General features: G+C 39.0%; 1 long non-coding RNA gene across 5 annotated transcripts; it reads left to right on the forward strand.

The window, feature by feature from the left end:
* Positions 1-1532: 1532 nt before the first annotated feature.
* On the forward strand, positions 1533-22871 carry LOC121957477 (uncharacterized). Of its 5 annotated transcripts, XR_015779496.1 has the most exons (8): positions 1533-1710; positions 1812-1906; positions 4154-4345; positions 6835-6895; positions 15078-15140; positions 15305-15379; positions 21748-21868; positions 22265-22871. It is a non-coding gene; the product is annotated as an uncharacterized LOC121957477 (long non-coding RNA). The 5 variants fall into 5 exon arrangements; XR_015779495.1 differs by lacking the exon at positions 15305-15379; XR_015779497.1 differs by lacking the exon at positions 15305-15379 and having other exon boundaries at positions 1812-1901.
* Positions 22872-23912: the final 1041 nt, after the last annotated feature.

Here is a 23912-nt window from a genome sequence, read left to right on the forward strand (position 1 = left end):
ATGAGAGAGGAGGCCACTTTTTGTCTTCTACTGCCATCTACAGATCATAGTCCAAAACATGCTACATTTTGAAAATTCCCGTGTCCAACCATTGCCCAATATGACTCTGCACTTGTATCTTTTCAAGGTATATTTGGGTGAATTTTACAATTTATTTAAATGTAAATTGATATTTATATCACTTTGTCTTCTTACGTTGATGTATTACTTATCTTTCTGTTTTAGTCCTTTGTCTATTATCTGTCTTGGTGATCTTTTTTTACTGAAGACATTTTGACTTGTTAATAGAAATGTTAATAATAAAATGAATGATGGCTGCCATTATTAGTGTTATTACTAATACCTGCGCTATTCCTGCACACCATGTACTGGCTATTAGTATTTTTACTTCTATTTCTGCTGCTGTTACTTCTACTGGTAATAATAATAATAATAATAATAATAATAATAATAATAATAATAATAATAATAGCAGTAGTAGTAGTTATTGTTGTTGTTGTTGTAGGGTGAAGAAGAGAAGAAAGAAAAATAAATCTGTGCCTTTTCTGTGCCATAATCATTATCACAGTAATCACCAACATAATCTCTATTAGCCTCATCTTATGAGTGTTGCGCTTAATATTTAGAGGATATTCAGTTTAAAAAAGTAATACAAAACATACAAAATAAAATCAAGCACAAGTCATCATTCTTTTTTTTTTTCTTTACCAAAGCCATTCATCTATAGGCTATCTTGCCAGTGTTATCTGAGTTTGGATGAGCACCAAAAGCAGCTCATCCTCAGGCTGGTTAAAGCCTCTATTATGCTACTCTCTGACTCATCAAAATGACACATAAAATTGTACATCAGATGTCTTAGAAATGCCTCACTAGTAGGAACACCAGAGGACACAAACAGTTTATTGGCACTATGCCATCTGGGAACCTTAAGCAGCAACCTCATTGCATCATTGTAATCCACTGTTAGCCTCCGCATATTGCAACATTTTAGTACACATGTTCATGTGTGATGAAAATAGCCTACAAACACTGACGCATGCATGTGACCCATCAATCAGACAGAAAGCATGTGAGTGGTTAACCCTTTGACCTCTGCAATAGAAATGGTCTGCCTACATTGGTATTTTTGTTTATTGTGATGTAATTTATCAGAGTATCTTCAAATGCTTCAAATCCCTGAAATCTGTCCAATTTAAATTAAAAGGTTATATAATTCAATAAGCCATAGTAATTGACAGAAGTATCGAAATTCTGTCATAAAAATAAAAAAATGACATTTTCATAAAATTTTACAAATTAAAAAAACCCCAAAACATATCGATCCAAAATAATTTTCAATTTAGAAACACAAACTAAATATTCCTTAACACTGCATAAGTTATTTAAACTAATGGCTATACATTATGTGAGATATGCTCATATTTATGATCAGAGCGCAAAGGCATCACTCATCCATCACTCGCTCCTCTGGCGCCACCGTGTGTTTTTTTGCACCGCAGGTCCCGTGGCGTAATGACGTCACTACTTGCGTGCAACGCTATGAAACGGAAGAGGGAAACTTCAGCTTTCTACAGCAAAAACATGCCCCAGCTTTTGTGTTTTTGATTTTAGGTCGGTATATACAGGATCGTGCAAATAATCCCCCGCGGCCTTCCGCGAGCAAAGTCTGCCGTAAATACAGCAAAATACTACGTTTTCACAACACATGAGGTAGGGTAACAGGGTAACGAAGTGATTACATGGAAGACAGAAGCTAGCTTTCTCTTGTAAAAAAGAATGGAGGCCTGTAACTATTGTTGTTTTTATTTTAGGGGGATACAGGATTATGGAAACAGGGATCTCCTGCGGTCCCACGGCGTTATCCGGCACAATTACGGCGAAATACTACGTTTGCACCTCATGTAAGGTGAGTTAACATAAGTTCATGACGTTATGACACGGAAGGCTGAATCCTTTCTGCTGCAAAAATGATTGAATTCTCTAAATATTATGGCTCTTTATTTAAATCTATTTAAATAGGCCCATGGTCTGCTTTCAAAGGGTAAATGAAATAAAACAATGCGAGAGAAATTATACAGGATTCAGGTCACTTTGCCCCTCAAAAATGAAACACTCTCACAGTGTGTTGATATCAATCAAACTGCAGCTCTAAGGGTTTTGACACAGTTAAGTTTACTCTGCATATAAACTGTCCTTGCCCTGCACGGAGAGGAAGAAGCCTCTCTAAACAATCATCGTCAGCGTGCATCCTTTCAGCCCAGCACTATTTTATGTCAAAAACACTCTACAGAGTCTCTGCTGTTCATTTAGTTTAATGGTCCCAAAAACCTCACAAAGCTAGAAGGCTAAAATAAAGTAATAATTTTGTTAGGAATGATTTACAAACCTGTCTCCCCTCCAAGCTCTGTACAAAGGCATTTTTCTGTGTGCACTTTGACCTCATGGAAGCAGCAATATTTGGAGGAAATACAGGCAAAGGATTAACCCACTCAAACCCATACATGTATTTTTAAAACCACAAAGAGTTTGAAATCCATTAAAAAAAGAATGTAAAAGATAACATATGGTCGTTAAAGAGCATTACAACTGTAGCTCATGTTTACTCAGCACTCCCCAAAGGCTACGCAGAGCTCAAACTCTGCACCACTCCCTGCTTATATATCCCTCATTACTGCACTGTGATATCAGGATGAAACAATGCAATGATTTTGTGTCACTCTATCTTCAAAGTGATCGTGCCCAAACTCAGATGGATTGAATAACGGGGAGGAATCTTTTGTTTGCTTGTGTTATAAACAAACTGTAAAATGATCCAGCGCAAAGATGCATCTCAGGCCATCTGGGAAACACTATCCCTCACACTATTAACAGGATCTGTAAATATTGTGATGTTGGAACTGGTGGAAAAGCTTATGTCAAACATTTTTTTTGTGCAGAATGAGATGGGGATGGCAGCTTATATTATGAGCTGTTGGTTATTTTCTCCCTTGTTATATATTCCCTCTGACACCTTCAATCTCCTAATTTCCATTTCTAAACTGCTTTATGCCGCATTAAGAGTGGGAAATTACAGATTACTGTTATTTTTCTCACTATAAAGTGAAATATTACCATAAAATAAATGGTAACTGCCCTTCTCTTATCATATTATGCAGGCAGTAACACAGTCTTTGGCCAACATTACTGTGTTCAGTTTAGTTCAACAAAATGTGGCCTTGGCCTACATGTGCAGTCCTCAGTAATAGGCACTAACCCCCTGCTTCTCTCTTGCACACATACGTGGATACATACACATTCATGCACACACACACACACTTAAAACCTTTTGCCTTTAGCCCTGTTAAACTCAGGATATGAGTCCTGAGTGAGAGCAATAAAACCAGGCCAATAAAATGTCCCTCTGTTTCTCCTTCTGCAGCTCCTTCTCTGTACACTTTATGTATGTATGCATGCATGCATGCATGTATGTATGTACAGTATGTATGTACAGTATGTGTGTATGTATGTACAAAATGTATGCATGTATGTAAGTATGTGTGTATTTATTTAGCGTATTTATTGAATATATATAGAAGTATGTGTGTGTGTGTGTGTGTGTGTGTGTGTGTGTGTGTGCGTGCGTGTGTGCATGCGTGCAAATACCCTATGTATATTTAAGTGTGTTTACGGAAAGTAATACCTATCTATCGATCTGTCTGTCTGTCTGTCTGTCTGTCTGTTTGTCTGTCCAGATGGGCTCAACCTCACACCCTCACAGAAATGCTGCAATTTAAAGATACATAAGAAATCCTTGTCAACCTTCACAGTAATATTTCCAACATATCACCAGAGGACCCCAACATGAATATTATGAAATAAATCAATAAATAATAGATGCAAAAAAAATTGCTATATATTCAACATTAATTCCTGAACAGCAAAACATTGAAGGGATATAATGGGGAAATAAAACTGTAATAATATGATAGTGACACTAAAATTTAACATAGCATTCAGTATTACAGATTTTTCATAAACCCACTACTGAGTGCTTATGAGGTTTGGTATAGCACAGTATTTTGTCAAGGATTTCAGACTCTCAGCACTCACATCTGACGGTGTCATTGCGTTTTTTCGTCGGTAGATGGCACACTTGAATGTCTAATTCTTGCAGGAGCGGAGGAGCGCGCCTGGAGCTCCACGGAGCGCGCAGCCGCCGACTGCCTCCCTGACTTCCTGCTTGAATATTCCGCCTCCGTGCGTCGTCTCGTCGCCGTGCCGTGCCCGGGTGAAGAGTTCATGGTGCGGGCTCGTCGGCGGATGATGCGGGGCCTATGTCAGAGTCTAATCTCATTTTGCAAGCGCGGTGAGTGCGACATGTTATATTACTGGAATCAGTAAGGGGACCTAAAGAAAGCATGCCAATAAACAAAAGTAACGGGCAGCCTCTCATTTATAACTATTAGGAACACTTAACCTTATGGTCAGGTTATGGTTAGAGATAAATCCACCGGCCATTTACTGCAACGTTTTATTGAGAGGCTACATACTGAATCATCAATATTAGATTTAAAAAAATAACAGATATTTTATTTAGCCTATTTGCATCTTTTAGTGTCCACTGCAACTTATGATAAAATAGACTCGGCTCTCCTGGTTACACACAAACAGACACACACGTATGCACACACATTCAGCTGCAATGACTTATTCTGCTATTAATGTACTGTTGATCTGACTGTCCTTAAAAACTCACTCTGCAATACTCAGTGCACCTGTTCCCTGTTTCTTCCAAATAAGAAGCTGTGTCTCCATCTCTCTCTCTCTCTCTCTCTCACACACACACACACACATACACACACACACACACACACACACAAAGCCACAAATTGTACCATAGTGTCAGAGCCAAACAGGGTTTGCTGTGTCCTTCAGTGTAAAGATGCACTTGAATGATAATGGCCAGTAGGGAGCACTCTGTGTAATCATAATGACCTATCTCCTATGAGTTATGTCAGGATTTGTCCATATGAATCAAGCGTCTGCATCACATACATACATTTAGGATGATAAAGTCTACTTTTTGTGTTGCAACGAAGGTGTTTGGTGGTGCGAGTTGTTGTGAAGTGGAAAAAGGTGAAATTGCTTCAGATAAGAGAGCAGCAGTGGCCACTGTGATTGGAGTTCGTTACCATATGCATAAAGAACAAGATATATTTTGGTTGTAATGTCCCTTGGTCAGATACATATCTCAGATTTTAATGTAGTATGTTTTGAGAGAAAAAGACAAACTATTACACAATAAATTGAGGGATTACTGCGCAAGGGGACTAAATAAATGAGCGTGACATGCATAGATGTAGATTTCGGGGGGAATCAAGGGACATGTCCCACTCAATACAGATGCATATGTCTGCCCATTAAAATCATGAAAGTAGCAGAGAACTTTTATTTTGAAAAAAGTATACATTTACACCACAAATTGATACAGAAATGGCACAAATTGTTGTCTAAAAATTCACCAGATTGCAGGAAATTAACTGTGTAATGCTCAAAATCCTCAGGTTGATGTCCTTCACACTCCCCATATAAGTCCCCATCAGAGTTAGAATGACACCCACGTCCTTGGTCATTTCTCATATAAAAGCTTTTGTTAAACTCTCCCACACAGTCAAAAGAAAACATTTTCATTCTTTAAAAAAATATGTAGGCTAAAATCCAAAAGAAGAGAGTCACAATGAGTTACATGTTACTGCATTTGCAGCAAGAGCTTTCATTTTACAAATATTACTTCAAAAAATGTTAATTTGCAAAAGCTTTGCAAATTTAGAGGAAAGTCACTGTTTCCTCTCCCAAAAAATCCTTACTAATTCCACACATGCTTTGCCTCTACATGTAAGTCCTCAACTGATAAGAACTAAAACTGTTTCTTGACATGTGACATTTTTGTACATTACATTTGATATCCTCATAATTTTTTCCTCATACAGCTTCAGCTTAATATGCCTATTTTTTAAGTAATTTCTTTTTATTTTCATGTTTAAGCAACAGAATAACAATAAAGACCAAGACAAGATTGTTTCCCCTACCCCATTACAGATTCACCTTGCAAACATTGTCAACAAAGTCAAATAAATTAAACAAAATACAGTCAGTCACAGTGAGTCTGCATCAGGTATGGGTCAATAAATTACAGACTGAGAGTCTATATAATCAGTGTAGGGTTGCCATAGCTTGATTTAATGATAATATCTATCTATCTACCAGAACATGTTATTTTCTCCAAAGATACACATTTATTCATTTCTGAGAACCATTTTGACAAGGTGAGAGGGCAAATGGATTTCCATGTTAAAACTATACATTTTCTTGCAATAGCAATTGCAATCTTGATTAATTTAAAAGTTGCGTTTCTGCTAAGGTTACCAAGTAAAAATAATGGAAAGGAGACGCCTGTAATGGTGGAATGGCCTCTCCAAAAGTGCTATACTTTCACACATAGCCAATAGCATGTAAAAAAAAAAAGTACCCAAAAGACATGTTTCAGATTTTGCACTGTTTTATTTATGCAGCCTCTTATGAGTGAGATAAAACTGATACAGGAAGCTATAGTGAAAAATTCAGAATCTTGAGTAAGTAGTCACAAAAACGCCGTCTTGACATAGATATTACCACAGGGCTTCATCGATGGTGGTGTTTGAGTCTGATTCCTACCTTTCATTTAATGTATATATGTTTGGCTTGGGGCACTTCTGCATTAACAGTACGTCATGATGAGTCATTATGAACTCTGGTTATCTTGAAGCGATTGTTCAACACTGACTTCATCTGGCATGCTTATTTTTGTATTTGCAGTGGCTGAGGGTTTTGCAGAGACAGAAGTCACAGAGGAGAGAAGAGGCTCGCCGAATTCAGGGTGAGTTACTGCCTTTCTAAGTTTCCACCAGTAGTTGGCAGCATAGGACTAAAGCTGTGACTCATGGCTTCATCCAAGAACTCACACACACTTTTTCTGCTGCTAACATCGCCTGCAACTTTATCTCTTTTGTCACAACATGATACGATGTTGCATATATTGTTAATGCAACTGATTCCAAATCCCAAGTATTTTATCACATGTTATTCTGGGAGCTGATTGTAATATTACTGTCTTAACACTTTAGAAACTGTACAAATTAACCCTTTGAAACATGAGCAAATTGACTTGATTTCTACCAAAACATGAAAGGAAGGCAGTGATGTATTTAACAAGAAATGACCCCCCAAAAGGGAGACACTAGTAAAAAAGTTACGCGAAAATCACCTGAAATAAGAAAGAAAAGGAAAGAAGAGGAAAGGAAAATAATAAAAAACAGAAAATTACTTGAAAAAAGTGCTCAACTAAAATAATGAATATAAATGAATCATAATATATATGTCTGACTATAACCTAATTTTGAATATAGAATTATAATAAATTTAAATATATCTATATATATATATATATATATATATATATATATATATACACACACACACACACACACACATTTAGTTTTCTCTTTTTTTTAAAGCTAATTGTCAGCCATTCTTGCACAAGTAAACAGATGCAGTCCAGGGTTTAAAGAGTTAAACATACGAAGAAAATGTGATGTGGAGTGTAGTGATAGCACAAAAAGAAGGCTGAAAAGCATTGGTGACCCAGCACATCATATATTTTCCTTAAATACGAACCTCTATTCCTCTTCTTCTGCACAGATTAGGTTAATGCTCACACACACACACACACACACACACAGCAAGACAACAAGAGAACGAGACGGACACTATAGGCTGTGCTGCATGTGTCACCAGTCTGACCCAGACTGCACTTCCTGCTCACCAGACAACTATCGCCCTGTAGTGACACACACACACGCTCACACACGCACGCACACTCACACTAGCAAGAGAGTCGACACCAGATGGAGGTGCTGACACAGAGAGGGCTGATAACGGGGTTTACCCTCATCATTCCCACTTACACCCTGACGACTATGGGCCTCACACGCCTGCCTCACACGCCTGCACACACACACACACACACACACACACACACACACAAAATTCAGTGTGTTATCTGTGGTCATCGGCTCCTGCTCACGTTACACTTCTGTCCCCTTATCAGCACCTCTTTGCCCTGAGCTGTATTGCTCATCCTCCTGAGAGAGACAGTGGGACAGAGTGTGTGTGTGTGTGTGTGTGTGTGTGTGTGTGTGTGTGTGTGTGTGTGTGTGTTTGTGTAGAAAGGGTTAGTCGTGTGGATGCTTGGTGAAGTGACGGAGGGAGGAAGTGTGGATAGATAGTGCGGGTGCAGAGGGCAGCAGACAGACACCCAAGCCTGGCAAGAGAGACATTGTGAGAGAGTAATGGCGGCTGAAACAGCAGAGGATGTGTGGTCTGATTACTGAGGCGACTGTGTCGCCGGCCAGATGTGCTGCACCGCTGTTTCTCTCCCTCAGCTTGCCTGCTCTAATTCTGTCTCTCCGCAGCAGTCTGTGCTCGGTCTTTTCTCACTAGCTTTGACTCCTGGCCTTTTGCTGGGCACTGCATCCTTCCTGCTGCAGGGCCCCTTCTGCCTTCATTCTTTCCCACAGCCACTTTCACTTGTCTGTTGTGTCCCCATCCCCTTTTTCTGCAACCACCTCAGAGTTAACAGTTAAAAAAAGACATGGAAAGCAGGACATTAGGGAATCTGTGCTGTTTTTCAGGGATGGTGAGGGAAGTTACATGGGCATATTTTGTGTAAATCTCTGCTTTCCTTTTTTTCACTTCTTCCACCTCTAAGACCTCTTCCTGCCCCCCCTCCCACTTCCACCTCCCACCTCTCTCTGACCATTTAGCTCTAACAAGTGCTCTCATAGTTAATGAAATTTCCCTGTCTCTGCTCAAATTTCTGCGATTAATCTTACTGTCCCTTCTCCCACTTCTCATCCTCTCACCTCTTAATAACATCCCTCCCCTGCTCTCCTCAGAGAAACAAGAATTCCTGCCTTCCTCTCTCATCTCTGCTCTATCTTACTATAAACCCCCCTCCAACCCCCTTTTAATTTGCTTGCGTGTAATCATATGCACAGGAGAAGAGGATGAGGAAGAGGAGGAGGAGGAGGGCTCTGCCAACATTTGCCTAAGGCTCCGCTGCCTGGATCGATAAGTGGTCTTAAGTTTATCTGATTTTTATCAGCGGAGCCGACAGGGGGGCAGGTCGATGGGCTGTGCCCGCGTCAAGTTGACCTTTTCAGGGACGACGGCGAGAGAGCTCCCCCTGGGACCCCCATGGTCCCCTGTCACCGTCTGACTGGCACAAGTCTGTTGCGCTCAACGACAAAGTCTGCAGAGACGTCTATATCAGCGCCCGGCATGGCTGACAGGGCCTGGCTGTTGTATTTATAAACTGTCCTTTGGCCGTGACACTTTGCCAATGATCGGGCCCTAATTTATGCAGGCAAATCTCCTCGGTGCAAAAATGAAAGCTAATAGAGTCATTAGCCGCTAATTCGAGCCGGGATACCTTGTATAAATTGGCTTACTTTGTAAAGCCCTCCCCCGATAATACACCCCCCCCTCCTCCTCCTCACCCCACTACTTTCCCCCTGTCTCTCTCTTTCATCTCTCACCCAGACCACAGCATAACATCACACACTGAGCACACACATTATTTTAGTACCTAAATGGTTGATGGTGTGTGTTTGTTTAATGGCGTGTGAGGCAAGATGTCTAATGTGTGTGTGCTCATGGATGCGTGTGGTGCAGAGCAGAGGTTGATTCCACCTCCACATAAAATATACATACCCAATGTACCAGAGATGTTACACTAAAGAGGTGAGCCTGTGCATGCATGTGTGTACGAGCATGTGCGTCTGTGTGTGCATGTGTGTTCCTGCAGTCAGTGCACAAAAGCTGTTAGTGCTGATGCCTGATTATGACACTAAATGTTTATGAGCATTGATCAGCGATGGCCCCAAAGTGAGAGCCATTTCATATCCTCACTGGCCACTGCTTAACGGCATACTGATGGATGCACAATCATCTCCGATACGACTGAGACCTGCACACGCTGCATATAAACACATGCACACATAAGCACATATTCAAACACACACACAGGCTCATGGACACTTACAAAGACTCATAAGTACATGCTCTTACAAACATTAGAGGATGCATAACCATTAGGTCTTAAGCTACAATTACATTACTTATTGGTCAACCACCATTTTCTTTGATCATTTTGTTTACATCTTGTGCTCAACTCTTTAAAAATTTTGAAAGCTGGGCTGGATAGTTAATGGATACTGCTTGTGAATTATTAAGGCAGTTTCCTTATAAGTCATAGTTACCTCATTAGTTTGTGAAATGCTGTTGAATGTATCACTATGAATAGCATTCATAATGGACCAAGGATTTGTTCCAACACAGGAAGTAGTGTGCTATTTATGTTGAGAAAGAAAATGTGTTGAGGTCAGGATGATGGACAGACAATACTTGACAAAGATCTCTGTTAGAGTGAAGCATTAGATAACTGAAATTGTCGGGAGCTTTTAATACATTTTGCAAATCTTTTGTCTGATTCCAGCCTTAACCCTTTGAAATCAATTTTCTTGTGCTGCTTGCAGATGACTTCCACAAGTATTTAAACCTTAGAACCCAGAGCACATCCGTGTGATTTCTGTCAAAAACATGGGGAAAAAAGCCAATAAGCTACTTGGTGAGAAATTTTACACAAATTGCATGAAATTAGTAGATTTAGAGCATTATTTTTTAAAAAGCCAGGGAAAATGTCTAGGGAACAAAAGAAAAAAGCTATGGGAAAGGTTTTTGTTTTGTTTTTTATTACAGTTTTTCAGGTAATTTTGTACTTTTTGCTAATTTCTCACTATTTTTTTGGTTATTTCTTCTTCTTCTATTCACCATAACCACAGCCCTTTTCTAACATCAATCATACAGCAGTTGACATGCAAAAATATTGCAGAATCTTCTAATACCAAAATTCTTGTTTGTTTCGTGGTTACCTGCATCATTTTTTTTAAAACAATGGTGTGTCTTCTCCTGGATACAGTACATTTTGAAGTTTATGTTCAGTGCAATCTCGAAACCCATCAACTACAGGTTTGACGACGAAATAGCCTCGGGGGGCAACATACAAAATTTGGGGGGTTTCAAGTGTAGCCAGTATATATATATATGGGCCTAGATTTCCTTTTCCTTGTCCTTGTCATTGTAGATAATGTCTATAAACAGATATCTGCATATAAATGTGAATTTTAATGGAAAGCTAAACAGTTCTCAGATGATAACGGAGGGGTTCTAAGATTGCACTTTGATCAGTGGGTTCCACCTCTTTTACTCTCCACAGAGACTCTTTAGCTGCCGTTCAAATGTGATTGGTCTGCCTTTACTCAGATTACTATTGGAAACTACAGTGCTTCAGATACCAAAGTCTTGTCCCATTGCCTACAGATTTTGTCTCACATACATTAAGGAGATTTTGTTCTGTGTTAGGCCTCTTATTTTTATACCTTCATACCCTGAAAGTTCACCCAGGAATACTGTATATAATGGTATTTGTGTAGGGTGGTGAAAATATGCTATTTTTCCTCAGTCTTTCTCTGCAGGTGCTGCCCAGCTGTTTATAATCCTGTAACGTTATAACAATCCGTCGCAGTTGCCTTGTATCCCAGCTCAGTTGCCTGTTTCACTAGTAAAGATGGACCTCTGGAGTGATGTGCATGACATATAATACATCCTGGATATATTTCTATATTTTGACAGTATTGAAAATCATATTGTCAGGATTACCGCCTAAGCCTATTCCATGTTGAACAGGTTGAAACTTCAACTCCACAAGACACACAGGACATGGGGGATCTGAAAAAAATTCTCAGAGTTACCAGATAAATCATTTTAACTCCAGCATACTGTATTCGGAAATGCAAGAAATAGCACTCTGATGTTTTTGTTTTTTTATGCTATTGTGGCTGGTGGTGGAGTACTGTGGCAGCAGTGGGCAGCTCCCAGGTGTGGATATGTCTAACTGTAGGGCTGCAAAGAGAGGAATGGCTGAAAAAAGAGCATGCACACTCAGCAAAGTCCAAAGACCCAGGACAAAAACAAGTTGTAAAAAAAATAATTCTGTAATTCTGATTTTTATTAGACTTCCAAATGTTTCAGAAGAGACATGGAAAGTGGTTAAAAAAATATGTTCAGTTATGGATTGGGATTTGCAGACATGCAGTCATAGCTGCTGTGCAGAATGTGCTGCTGTGGTATCCAATAGCTATAAATTTAAGGCGGCTACCAAACTGGCCCACACAACCACTATATAAGCCTATTTATGATGTGAGTTATTGGACATTTGAACAGAGTTTCCATTTGAGTTTCTGTGAAGTTAAAGCTCTAGTGCCAGGTATGACATATTCAGAAGCTCATGGAGGAAGACCACGCCAGTTTTTAAAAGAAGATCCAAAATTCCTGCATGTTTTCCCTGGAAAGACTCACAGTCCTGACAGCAGGTCCAGGAAACATCCCACACACCCTGTAACAGCAGGCAGCAGATGGAAAAGGCAATGTGGAGTCACAGAATCTATTTCCAGACGCAGTAGGAGTCACATATGGGAATAGGATCACAGGCTTAACTCTTCATTAAGATAGTTAATCATCTATATTATTAACAATATGAAAAACTGAAACAATTGTGTTTGGCTCAAATTGGAGGGATCATGAGACGGGCTGCCCAGATGTTCATTAATCTGATCATCTAAATAACAAATCATCCCTAAACTTTGGAAGCCACTTTCACTTTGTCATGTGAAGAAATCTGCTTTCTGTGGTTGGAAAATGTCCCTGAAATGTGAATCCCTGAAAAGAGATAAAAATTTAGTTTATTTGGCTAAGAGTGGATGTAGATAAGTGAATTTGCCGTTTGATCTGTAGGCATGAGCAATACTGACTGAGAATCAAAAGCAGAACACTGCTCACCTCACTGCCTAATTTCAATATGCAATCAAACTTTTCTCTGACTTCAAGGATTGAGAAATAAATAATTAAGTCAATCCAATTACTTAATTAATTATTTCATTAATCATGTGCTCACACATTTCCTTCCCCCTCCATTCGTCATGCGGCTCAATGGCTTCATTACGGATCAATGTGGAGCCGTCCACATCAAGAGTCGCAACTGTCATCGTCAAGATTAATCAAGATGTTGCCTGCATGCAGAATGGGCCTCGTAGCCATTGCTATGGTAACCAGCATGTAACACTGGGAGCAATCTAAAAAGTGTTGAGAGATGACACAGGGACTAAATGTTTGCATAAGTAACTGGTCTTTTATTTTAACTAAATGCAAGAGTTTCTCTTTTTTTCTGGCTCTGTGTGAGGGGTGGATCAATGGGAAAATATTAAAACATCTTTATTTAATGCACTCAATGTCAAAAAGGTAATCAAGCTCACCTTAAAGCCCACTTAAAAAAACACATTAATAGCAAAGTTGTGTATTTTGTAGCAAAAGAAGGAAATCTGATTGAAGACTGAGAGAAAAATCAAATACCACAGGTATGATATCATAGACAGAAGTAACAGTCATTGAGTCATTGAAGTGGAGCCATAAACAACATCTGTAACTGAAGCATTAACATTTTTCTGAGTTAAATACTGAAAGACGTGGCATTTGAAAGTCTAACACTGTCGCCTCACAGCAAGAGGGCCCCTGGTTCAAACCGGGGTTGGGGTGAGGTTCGAACCATGGGCGAGGGGGGGCCCTTTTGTGCTTGTTCTCGCCGTGTGGGTTTTCTCCGAGCCTTCTGGCTTCCTCCCTTACGAGGACAAGCAGTTACGGACAATGGATGGATGAATAAATACTGAAACATAGTTTAGAAAACTCTATTTATTTGCACAGGCACTGTTTAATCAGGAAGGGTTTTTAGCCATTCTTATCAAAAGTGGATTTGACTGCCAGTTCCTTTTAGCAGGGGCGTGTCTAGGGAGTGGCCTAGGGTGGCAAGCTCCTCCTCTGAAATCTGATTGCCCCCCCCTATTATGATTGGCTTTCTGCCCTGTCAGTTTGAACTGTTTGATGAGTAAAGTGAATTTTCGTTGGCATTTATGTGCCAGAGTAGTGTCTAGTCTGACTAATGTTACAAATGAATTGAGACAGCTGTTAAAGGGTTGTTCAGACAAGCTTATTTATTTTATCTTTTTGGCACTTTTTGCTTGCTATTGTACTAATTACTTTTGGCAGAGCAATTAAGCATGGAAGCTTTATTTTACATTTGTGTGTTGTCACTCTTTTGTGTTGTAATTGGTAGGTCAATTTATCCTTTAAACTAAACTTTAAACAGGATTGTAAGACACTGCAGTGTTAGTTATTCGGGTTGGGATGGGTAATGGAGACAAAGACGGTAAATGAAAGCCATACAGACGTGTGTGCCCATAGCAGTACTCGTACATCATGCCACCCCAGCGTAAGTCAGTGCTCCACTTGGGCCACCAACAACAAAAAGTCTGGACACGCCATCGCCCTGTAGTCAAAGGGCATCAATTAGGAAAAATCTAATCAGGTAATATGTAATGAGAGGGACTTTTGCACCCAGGACATCTGGCGGATGAGGGGATGAGGAAGTAGGGTGTGTGAGGGGGAAGTGCTTAGGTTAGACAAGTTTGTGCTAAAAGTGTATAGAGCTCTTTGTCTTTCACATCCTGCTTGAAACACATACTAAGGTCCAGGGTAAGACATGCAGTGATTTGACTTTTCTAAGTGTCGCATGTGCAGACTAATGGGAAATTTACATCTTTGTGGTCCTCTTAGGAAAGCTGATTTAACACAGCCCTTCCCACTCAAATGCACAATGTTGGTAATTCAGCACCACATCATGATGTTATACAAACCTTAGTCAGCAAATTGTCATTACATCTACTTTGACTGTTGGGAGCTGTTTGAAGATAATAAGCTGCCCGGATAAGAACTGGGAAGCTTGGGCTGCAAACTCATATTCTTGTGAATGTATTCCATGTTATGTTAGACTACTGGTGTATATATTGAAGACTGGTTAATTGTTTCCTTTTTTTCTCCTGTTTGTATAGTTGCTGGTTAGCCTGAGCTGTTGTGGAGGAAACATAACCCTGTGACCGCCTGGATTGTGTGAAGTATGTAAAGAATTGAGATCGTTTGACATATTAATGTTCTCCAGCTAATTTGTCTTTCTGTCGATTAATTCCAGTCAAGCACCAATTATAACCCACTAGATTTTCTTGTTTGTTAATGCTGCCTTTTAAAAAAAATAATACTGTGGTCCTCTGACCCTCTGTAGGGTTTCCTGGTGGCAGCCAGTAGGAGCACAAGGGACAGTCTCATGTGGTGTAGCATCTGGATTTGCAGTGAAGTGGTGTGTGGTGATAATTGTGTGTGGGGTCACCTTTGGATTGGGTGTGTGGAGTATTATGGTTGCAGCAATTATCCATTTACTATATTATATGTCTTTGGTGCCACACTGTGCTTCCCTCTTTGACCGTATTGTCCCCCTTTAGGCTCTTTTGTAATAGGACCAAAAGATAATTTATTATGAGGCAAGGTACAGAATATTTTATTACAGCGTTGGCATGCTGTTAATGGAGACTGCCCATCCATAAGGACGTTAGGTGACGTACTTAGTATAAAGAGCGGCAATCCGCATAGGAAGAAAGTCTGGGTTGATTGATGGGTCAAACAAACACAGGACTTTGACCCAAGAGAACACTGTTTGCGTATCGAATAAAATCAATCAGAGTCAAGATATCAATGTAACTTTCATAACAAACATACATATTTTAACCCAAGTCATTATCTTTTCCTAAACCTAACCAAGTAATTACGTTGCTGTGACCAAATGGCAACCGTTTTACTGTTTACCCTTTGTTTAAATTGTATTACTGTTATATGTTGTTTGTGAGTCAGTGGCAAACAACCTATTCTGACATTTAGGTATAAGAATGAGTCAATCTACTGGCAAAGGCAAAGGTGCTAATTTTGGAAACACCCCCCGAAGCCATATGTAAGGGTAGAAACAAATGTAGGTTGTATGGGTTGGAGGACTTGTTAAAAAAATGACTCATTTTAAACAGGAACTTTTCCTAAACCTGATTTGTGCATAAGCATAACCAAAACTTAATGGTACACTATGAAGGATTTATTAAAAACAGTGTATAGACTCATACAAAACTATGCTGCTGTAGTTTTATTTGTTTGGATTTAACCAACAGCTTTGTGACTGCTTCCACTCAACACTACAGAGGGAAACATACAGTATCGATCCTTTAAAATCAGTACCCTCTGGAGAGTACCAGTACCCTTTTTTACATTGATAACCAAAAAAAACATACAAAAGAAAGCAACATGGACAGCGAGCTCATCAGTGATGCTACAGTAATCATGCTTAACTGTTCTAAGTAAGTGACTAACTATTTTACAATCTGAAAGAGTAGGCATTGATATGTATAAAGTTTGACTGCACTGAACTTGGTTAGAAATGTTTAAATTAGGGAACGTATGTTGTGGTTTAGCCCTGGTTCTCGCTTCATATAAGCGTCAGCAACAGATTTCTGGTTCAAAGCCAAAAATGGCCTGGCTGTAACCCATTCCAGTTGATGCAAAACAAAAGAATGAGCGGATAAATGTCAAACAGGCCTGACAAAAATCGCTTTGCTGTCTCACCTGTGACCGTGCAGGTAGCTGCTGTTCGTGTGTGTGTGTGTGTATGTGTGCGTGCGCGCTTGCATGTCTGTCCGTCTCAGGGATTAGATGGGTACAAACACAAGAGAAGAGATGAGAGAGGAGGGAAGGATCTTCCCTGTTTAAGTCTAAATTCCTCGTTTATTTGTTTGATTAATTTGCACGACGGTACGCTGTAACCCCGTTCTGTCACACGCCTCCTTCACTGGGGTTTATTTTAGCAGGGCGGTAAGTGGCCCCATAATGTCACCGTAATACTGGGTCAGGCTTTTCCGAATGGAAGGATGGGACTAGGGGGGAAGCAAGAACAAGGGATGAGAATGTGTTAGGTGGAAGGAGGAGGAGGAGGAAAACGTCCCTCGTTCATCTTCCGAAAGTGAGTGTTAAAATAACACCTGGCCTGACTGGATTCACTGTGGGTGTGCTGGAAGGATCTGCACAGTAGGCTAACAGGAATTGTCACTGGAGATGTGCACACACTCACAGACAGAGGAGCTAAAGCCTATGCTAGGTATTTAAATTGAGAATTCATATTGCTATGTGAGGAACCTAAACCTGTGAGCCTTCATCTGTCAGTATCCTCAGAGGTCAGAACCTCTTGGAGAGGATGCAAATGGTTGAAAATGTACCATTTCAGGGCTGTATGTGTGTGCATACATTTTTGTGAGTGCAGGTGTGTGTCTCTGAGGTAGACAGCAGAGTTTAGAGGGATAGAGGGAGAGACATCTTGCATATTCAACGCTCTGTCGCCTGGCTGTCATCGGCCAACTGAGCGGTGAGGAGATAGGGAACTAGTCAAATTACCGGCCGTGCTCGATTCTGTCTCCCGCACTGACAAGTCTGTCAGAGATGGGATTTAATCTCTTAATAACGAACAGGGCTGGGGATGTTTTTTTTCTTTATATCTCTCCCTCCTCCTCTTTTTCCTTTGACCGTCTTCTGATCACATCTGGTCATGTCGACAAATCACACACGCATCTCCGGAAGAGAAATATCCATGTCTGAATATCTTATATTCCCAGCTCTATTCCTCTGTATCTCTCCATCCCTCCATCTCTCCGTCTCTAATACAAGCTGTCGTGCTAGATCATGATTGATCAGGGCCTTAGTGGCCAACGCCAGCTCTCCCTCTCCCCGCTGCGGAAATGAATGGGGATCAGATGCGCTCCAGCTATGAAGTTGGACGCTGAGTTATTGGTGACTTGAGCTCAAGAGAGGAAAAGAGGGAGAGATGAAAATGAGGAAGAGGCAGATGAAACGAGATGAAAATCAACTCTGGGATGTATCCGCTCTTAGAAGTTTTCTGATATCCGGGAGGACTTATGAAACACTTGAAGTCATAATACAAAGTCGTCGTGCTTGTGAAATGAGAACAGCACTTGCTTCTATCTCTCTGCAGTTTTGTTTCTGCTTACTAGGGATGCACAATATTGGATGTTTGTTTTTTTAAAGATGTTTTTGTTTTTTTTTATTGCCTTTATTAGATAGGAGAGATGTAGCATTAAAGGGGGGGCCAGGGCTGGACTCGAACCCGCAGCCTCTGCGGTGAGGACACAGCCTCTGAACATGGGGCGCCTGCTCTACTGAGTCACTGAGCGCCCTGCGATATTGTTTTTTTTTTTTTTTTTGCCAATATCTGATATGCCGACATATAACTCATTTGGCCTTTAACCAATATCGATATATCCACTTTTATGGGCACATATATCCACTTATCATTTTCTGCCATTTTTTCGACATGCTACTTTATGACGTTTTTGGCCATTTATTCGGCATGCTATACTATGATCTGTCTTGACATGCAGTGCTATGTGGTTTTCAACCCTTTTTGCGACATGTCATATTCAACATTTTTCGACATACCATACCATGTTTTTCGCAGTTTTTTCGACATGCCATATTATGACGTTTATGGCCATTTTTTCAACATAATATACTATGAAATGTCTCGCCACGCTATACTGTGGTTTTTAGCCCTTTTGTCGACATGTCATATATTTACATTTTTCAACATACAATGCTATGTTGTTTTTGGCCATTTTTTTGACATGCTTTATCGTGACGTTTTTGGCCATTATTTCCACATGCTATATTAAAATGTGTCTCAACATGCTATATTGTGTTGATTTAAGACATTTTTTCGACGTGTCATACTTTGCCATTTTTAGACATACTATACTATGTCGGGCGGCCATTACTTCGACATGCTATACTATGTGGATTTCGGCTGTTTTTTTAACATACTGTATTATGATGGTTTTGGACGTTTTTTCAATATGCTATGATGTGTGTCACCAGGCTTTAGTAAGTAGTTTTTTAGGCCCCTTTTTCGACATGTCATATTTTGACATTTTTCGACATACTATGCTAGGTTGTCTTTCGCAATTTTTTCGACATGCTTTATCATGATGTTGTCGGCCATTATTTCGACATTCTATACTATGACGTGTCTCAACATGGTATAGTGTGTTGTTTTCAGCAATTTTTTTGACGTCATATTTTGCCATTTTTCGACATGCTACAATATGATGTTTTTGGCCGTTCTTTCATAATGCTATACTATCACGTTCCTAGACATGCTATACTATGTTGTTTTCAGCCATTTTTTGACAAAATTTATACGTTTTTTGACATACTATACTATGGCGATTTCAGTTATTTTTTCGACACACTAAATTATGCCATTTTTGACCACTTTTTTGACATGCTAAATTTAAAGTTTTTGGCATTTTTTAGCCTATATTCCCACTTTTTATAATATGACACGTCTCTACAAGCTATAATATATTGATTTCAGCCTTTTTTATGACATGTCAAAATCTGATTTTTTTCGACATGCTATACTATTGCCTTTTTGGCCATTTTTTGACATGCTAAATGATGAGGTTTTTGGCCTTTTTTGGCCTTTATTCCCACTTTGTACACTATAACGTGTCTCTACAAGCTGTTGTATGTCACTTTCACCCATTTTTAGGAGCAGTCAAATTTTGACTTTTTTCAACATACTATGCTATTGCCTTTTTGGCCATTTTTTGACTTTCTAAATTACGGAGTTTTTGGCCTTTTCTGGCCTTTATTTTAACTTTGTATACTATGATGCGTCTCTACAAGCTATTCTATGTTGTTTTTCAGCCATTTTTTCGACATTGCATACTATGACGTGTCTGCACTAGCTATAGTATTTCCTTTTCAGCCATTTTATTGACATGTAACAATTAATTCTATAATATGTAGTTTTTAGTAGGTTTTTTTTGACATGTCACAATTTGCCATCTTTTGACATACTATACTATGGCATATCCATTATTTTTTGAACACACTAAATTATGGCGTTTTGGCCATTTTTTCAACTTTCAGCCTTTCCTTTTCAGCCATTTTACTGACATTTAAAAATTTGACATTTTTTGACATACTACACTATGGCGTTTTTCAACATGTATACTATGACTTGTCTCTACAAGCTATAATATGTCATTTTCAGCTTTTTTTTGGACGTGTCAAAATTTGGCGTTTTTGGACATACTATACTATGCCACTGTGGCCATTTTTTCCACATGCTAAATTATTACATTTTAGGCATTTATTTCAACATTGTATACCATGACGTGCCTCTACAAGCTATAATATGTCTTTTTCAGACATTTTTTTGACAGGTTGCAATTTGACATTTTTCGGCATAGTATACTATGACTTTTTCAGCCATTTTTCAACATGCTAAATTATGATGATTTTGACCTATTTTAAGACATTGTATACTATGACATGTCTCTACAAGCTATAACATGTTTTCAGCAATTTTTTGACGTCAAAATGTGATGTTTTTCGACATATTATACTATGGTGTTTTCAGACTTTTTTTTCCACATGCTAAATTATGACGTTTTTGGCTTTTTTTAGACATAGTCTACCATGACGTGTTTCTACGAGCTATATTATGCTGATTTCAGCTAATTCTATGTCATATCAAAATTTGCACTACACTATGGCATTTTTGGCCATTTTTTCGACATCCTAAATTATGATGTTTGGGCCTTTTTTACAACTATGACGTGTCTTGACAAGTTACAATATGTCATTTTCAGCCATTTTTTGACATTTTTGACAAAATTTGATGTTTTTCAACATATTATACTATGGCATTTTTAGCAATTTTTTTCAACATGCTAAATTATGATGATTTTGGCCTTTTTTAGACATTGTATACTATGATGTGCCTCTACAAGCTATAACATGTTGTATTCAGCCATTTTTTGGCATGTCAAAATTTGAAATTTTTTGACATACTATACTATGTTGTTTTCGGCCATTTTTTCAACATGCTATATTATGACATTATTGGCCATTTTCATCACTTTTCCCTGTGCTATAGTATGGCTTTTCCCCCATACTATACTTTGGCTCAAAATGCTCAAAATATTGACTTTTTTGGAACGTTTTTTCAACATGCTATACTATAAACTGGGTCAACATCCTTTAGTATGACTTTTTTTTTAACATTTGGAGCGATCATTTTTTTGTAACCCACATACAGTAATATAATAGACTATATATGGAAAAAAAGCAAAAGAAAACAAGGGACAATCAAACTATGAATTACTATGCCCCAGAAATCCGACTCAAGAAAACGCGAAACAGTTGTTTTACTTTTTATTTTTTATTGTTATTTCTTCCTCTTGGGTATTTCCATCCAATAGTTACTGCGGAGAGTTCAGCCAATCAGAAAGCCGGTTACTGCAGGTAGTTCCGCCCACCTGTACAGGTCTGTGGGTAGCAAGCTTGTTGTGTTTCCTCCGTGCATGCAGAAAGACAGAGAGCGTCACGTCGTAGTTACTAGATGAAAGTTAAATAAAGACAGAGAAACTGAAAACCAGAAGGAAAGATTGCGACAGAGTCTTCGGAAGATAACTTAACTCTCCCCTAAGTGGTCGCTCGTAAAAGTGGCTTGACGTGAGTTAATTCAGCTCAGTAGCTGCTGTTTACCTGCTAGCTTGTTAGCGCTAGCTTAAAGTGCAGTGCTAACTGACTAGCTCTCGTCTGCTCACGTAGGTTTGGAAGTGCGGAGATTTCCGAGGGTTTCTTTTTGTAAAGCTTGGAGGAGCAGGAGCCCCGTGGCCTTACTGGATGCCACCATATTTTGTTCCGGTGCTCAACCCACTCACGGAGATCGGTAAGCATAATTATTGCCTTTCTGTGAGAGATTCCTTCTACTCAGCACTTTATTGAATGATTATTGTACTGTCTGAATTATTCTGTATACTGTAGTTGTTGGATTTAAGGTTTATTTACAATGTCTTTGCAATGAATTCAGTCATTTTACACTTTTTTTTCACTTGTGAAAAAAAGTTGTTTATTATGGCAGCTAAATTGTTACATTTTCAATTTGTACTGTTGAGGGACATGTACACAAAAAATAAGTTAGATGCAGATACAAGGAATTTGCAGTATTTTGTATAATTTTAATTTAAAAAGTTGACATTAATATTGATTCCATCATGTTATAAACAGGTTAAACAGACTGTTTAAAGTGTTAACTCCTGATATTTTTCTGAACCTTTGTTGACAGGTCAGGTTTTTTGTGTTGGTTTGTTTCTTCGTGTGGACCTGTCCAGCGAGATGGTTGGTGAGCCTTCCCATCCTGATCCAGAGAGAGACCAAGATATCCTGTGGTCACTGGACAGGTTTTGCTGCACTCCGCGGTGTGGTAGGACCACTATCTGCAGACACCCTCACACTCAGCCCCATATGCAACCCCCCCTTTCTTCAACCACCCATACATACACTTACCCATCTTCCACGGGACTCTGAATCCCCCATACTTACCCTTTTTTTGGACATCCCGGGAACCTTGGACTTATACTTACATTTTTTGACTTTTTCTTGCACTGTGGACTCAATCCAACATACTACCTCTTCATTCCCTGGAATTGTACATTGGTGGCTAATGTATACGTTTATTATCGTTTGTGAACTGTGAATTGGATCAGAAACACTTGAATTTCAGGTGACACACAAAATTCAGCTGAAAAAGGTGCACCCAATGGATAGAAGTGGTATTGGCCAATTGGATACCTGATAATTGCCTTTGGTGATATAATTGTTATAACACCAACCTGTTGAACTGTAAAGCATGTTTCCATTTTTCTACTAAAGCCTGTATATTTTTACATTTACGTTCTTGCCTCTTGAGTCTCATTTAAACACTCCACTGTGCTCAGGCTGTGACCTACTGGTTCATTCTTCGGCCTCAGACGCTCCAAATATTGACTTTTTGGAACCTTTTTTCAACAGGCTATACTATAAACTGCCTCAACATGCTGTACTATGACTTTTTTCAGCATTTGGAGAGATGACTTTTTTGGCCATTTTTACCTGAGCTATAGTATAGCCTTTTTGCCATACTGTACTTTGGCTTAAAATGCTCAAAATATTGACTTTTTGGACCATTTTTTCAACAGGTTATACTATAAACTGCCTAAACATGCTGTATTATGACTTTTTTCAGCATTTGGAGAGATGACTTTTTTGAGCATTTTTACCTGAGCTATAGTATGGCTTTTTTCGCCAGACTGTACTTTGGCTTAAAACGCTCAAAATATTGACTTTTTGGACAGTTTATTCAACAGAATGTACTATAAACTGCCTAAACATCCTGTACTAGGACTTTTTTGAGCATTTGGAGAGATGACTTTTTTGACCATTTTTACCTGAGCTATAGTATGGCTTTATTTGGCCAAACTGTACTTTGGCTTAAAACGCTCAAAATATTGACTTTTAGGACCATTTTTCAACAGGTTATCCTGTAAACTGCCTCAACATGCTGTATGATGACTTTTTTCAGCATTTGGAGAGATGACTTTTTTGAGCATTTTTACCTGAGCTATAGTATGGCATTTTTCGCCAGACTGTAATTTTGCTTAAAACGTTGAAAATATTGACTTTTTGGACCATTTTTTCAACATGTAATACCATAAACTGCCTCAACATTATGTATTATGACTTTTTTGAGCATTTGGAGAGATGACTTCTTTGAGCATTTTTACCTGAGCTATAGTATGGCTTTTTTCGCCAGACTGTACTTTTGCTTAAAACGTTCAAAATATTGACTTTTTGGACAGTTTATTCAACACAATGTACTATAAACTGCCTCAACATGCTGTACTAAGACTTTTTTCAGCATTTGGAGAGATGACTTTTTTGGCCATTTCACCTGA

The sequence above is a fragment of the Plectropomus leopardus genome, chromosome 17 (assembly GCF_026936395.1).
Source record: "Plectropomus leopardus strain MGB_pleo_1.0 chromosome 17, ASM2693639v1, whole genome shotgun sequence".
NCBI lineage: Eukaryota > Metazoa > Chordata > Actinopteri > Perciformes > Serranidae > Plectropomus > Plectropomus leopardus.